Source organism: Penaeus monodon, chromosome 15, assembly GCF_015228065.2.
Source record: "Penaeus monodon isolate SGIC_2016 chromosome 15, NSTDA_Pmon_1, whole genome shotgun sequence".
Lineage (NCBI taxonomy): Eukaryota > Metazoa > Arthropoda > Malacostraca > Decapoda > Penaeidae > Penaeus > Penaeus monodon.
In genome coordinates, this window is record NC_051400.1 from 37,146,559 (window position 1) to 37,149,819 (window position 3,261).

A 3,261-nucleotide genomic window follows, 5' to 3' on the forward strand; every position below is an offset into this window, starting at 1 on the left:
TTGTATATGTACTTGCAAAATATTTCTTGGTAAACAAAATGACTTTAAATGACAAAACATTTACGACGCACTCTTTCCCAAGCATCAAGACGATCCATAATGTTGTAAAGTAGCTTATGGACAAACAAGGTATGAACAGTCCAGATCGCAAATATATAAATATTGACCTCAGCACCCCCCCCCTCTCCCTGCCTACTTGCTACTTTCCAAATACACTAATCCCTTCAAACTACTTCAGTAAATATCACACCCCAATCACTCAGAACCAGAATTGCTAACAACTGCACAATTCCTCAGGCACAAGCATCCCCTGCTCCCTAGGCATTAGGATAGGCCTACACCCACCCTAGAGCAGGCATCACCTCTGTTATCTGCATGTTTCAGAGTTTTTTCTGGATCTGGAACTACCATGATAAGCCTTCCCACGCCAGATCTGATGCAGGGACCAAAGGCCACATACCTTGGGGTCAGGCTAGCACCAAGCATACTTTTTCTTACACAACAGTGGTAACGGCCTTGGTCAAAACATGCACTCTGTCCCTTAGCCTCGGTCGCACTCACACTCGACCTACTTCTCACACCAAGGGCACACACACACCAAGCTCGTCCTTAGCACCGATAAATCCTTTTAGTGGTAGGGCTTGTGCTCAGACTCTGGCCCAAATCCGCAAAATGGGATTCGCCTCGCACAACAAACCCTGGATCGCTCCCTGCACGGCGCACGGAGCGTCATCACTCTACGCACTCGCTTTTCTCGTCACTCGAGTCCCTTCGAAAGGCACTTTGTACTCCAAGACAGTCTCTAGCTCTTGCGGCACAAAATGGCACAGGTTCGCGGCGGGCACTCACATCGCGGCGCAGGCAATCTCCCTAAACTTCAAAGGCAGCGGCTGTGGCGTCGGCCATAACGGCTTCGGCTTCAAAATGGCGGGCGGCGCTCAGAGGCGCCGGGGCCCGCGACGAGGGAGGACGCCCTGCCCGCGCCCGCACCCTCACCGCCGCCTCCGCCGCCCGTGGAACCGCCCTCGACGCCCCTGCCGCGAAGGGTGCTCGTGCTGGGGCGCCTCGGCCGATGGTGGCCCTTAGAGCGCCGCCAGAGCCAAAGAATTTTCCTTGTGCTTCTACAGAGTTATGGCTGACTCAACCTCGGATGGCGCGTACACACGCTCAGTGTAATGTCGGGCATGTGCCATTATTTCTCATCCTAGACGAGGGATGGGCGCGATATACCCTCTGTTGATGGGCGTGGGCGTGTGCTGGTAGCCGTGGTGGGCTGGATGGCCCCGGCCCTCCATGATAGAGCGCGATACACGGCGCGGACGCTTTCGGCTCTCGCAGCGCTAACCGCCGCCGCCGCCACGCGCCAAGCCAGCCCGCGCCCTGATTGGTCAGCGTCGCCGTCAACTCGCACCCTGATTGGTTGGCGCCGGTCACATGACCACGCTACCTGCTCACTGGCCTACCTCGCCCATTACGACTTTCATACGACTCTTATTCACCTTCTTTTCCAGATTTCGTGCATGACGAACGCTTAGCTAGCATGCAGCATAATGCACAATCGGAAAAAAGTCCGCCTCGGGTTCCTGAGGAGCACATTTACTCGCGTCTTTCCTCCGCGAGTCTCAGAACATCATGGCTGCCCTGACGTCACTCCCGGTTCCAACAACGCATCCAACCGCCAGACATCGCACCAACACGCTCTCCTAAAAACCCTCAACATTCTGTAAAACTCCAAATCCACGAGGCGCACGGAATTTTAGACCTTGGAAATATTTCCACGCCGCACGGGCACCCAAGCCGCAGAGTACCATAATTTTCTTCCTACGCCAATTGCATAACTGACATCACTGCCTCTCACATGGCAGTGTTTGTGTTTGGGTGTAAATAGTGCTCTCCAAAGACCTAGGGATCAATTCTCCTCCAAAGTCACCTTTTTTCGCGGATTCCATCTCATTCTTGGTAGGGTGAGTGTCATGGCACTGTTGTAAGGGTGACAATGAGCATGAGAGTGACCAGGCAACGATTGAAGTTCATTATCTTCGCCGAAGAAACCATTTTATTATCACGATCCTCCAGATAAACCATGGAAGCAACTCGCAAAGTCGCGCCACAATTTAACGAGAGAATAAAACGCAACGTAGTTTAAATTAGTGTGACGTAATTCAACTTTCATCTCATTTATTCATGGGGATACCCATCAACAAAATATAAATGATAGGAGTATGGTTTAATGAAATCAAGGAATTGGCTTTTAGGTACAGAATAGCGGCCTGGCAGGTCCACCTGCGATTGCACATGCAAGTTGCAGGTGAGATGGCGTTGGGTTTGGTAGGCACATACTATGTATTTGTCATCTTCATAAATGTTATAATTGCACAATAAGCAAATACGACAGTTTTGTTATCTCAAAAAGCCCAATGTATTGTTTTGGTTATTTGAATTAGCAAGTAATGTAAGAGGTAGTTGCTTGTAATATCTTTACATCCCCAAAGGTTGATGATCACTTATTGATATCTGTTCAGAAAAGGGCTACTGGATAATAATTTTGGTATCGATGGATACCATCTACACAACTGTTACTGTGATAACTGGGATTGATATGATAAAGACTGGGGAAAATTGTGGAGTAAGGAATTAAATTGAATCACAAAATGTTTTGGTATTAAGCAACAAATGACTCATATTGATGGCAAAATACTTAAGCATCATGCAATGAAGTATATATGCCCCACTCCCAATCGTACTTCACTTTTAGTACTCTAGTAAAGGCCAACAGACCTTCACCATGTGTGTTCTGACAGAATTGAGCTATATAGATTCCTTAAGCTATTGGATGCAGATAGGATCATGACATAACATGTTCCTTCTGTTTGTTGGAAGGATCTTGTATCTTGCTAACAGTAGTGGTATCATTTGTTTGCGTCATCATTAGATCAGAGGGCCAAGAGGAGGGGAAACCTTTAATTCTTTAAACCTTTTGTTCCTGCACTATCAATGTCTATTGATAGTATTTTTGTGTTGTAAAAGAACAGCTGAAGCACCATCTCTAATTATGGTAGTTATGTTTTAGTGATATACAGTTCTTTTTATATGGATGCCTGTTACAGCCCAGATTATTACCAAACACATAGAAAATAATAGGTATAACTAGTTATTTCATGGGAAATGAGTAAAATTGCCATATTTAATCTCACAGTTTGTCTTACAATGACATGGAGTAGTAGTTATAGATATTACATCCAAGAAAATTGCAAAAAATAA

General features: G+C 46.8%; 2 protein-coding genes across 2 annotated transcripts in view; one reads left to right on the forward strand and one right to left on the reverse strand.

Annotated features, from left to right (window-relative positions):
* The window catches only part of LOC119582009 (bromodomain-containing protein 3-like), a gene marked incomplete at its 5' end in the record, with an annotated part of 61,922 nt that overhangs the window by 46,438 nt on the left and 12,223 nt on the right, over nucleotides 1-3,261 (reverse strand).
* The window catches only part of LOC119582012 (WD repeat-containing protein 5), a gene marked incomplete in the record, with an annotated part of 11,975 nt that continues 9,712 nt past the window's right edge, over nucleotides 999-3,261 (forward strand). Inside the window, 1 exon segment of the mRNA XM_037930205.1 lies at nucleotides 999-1,964.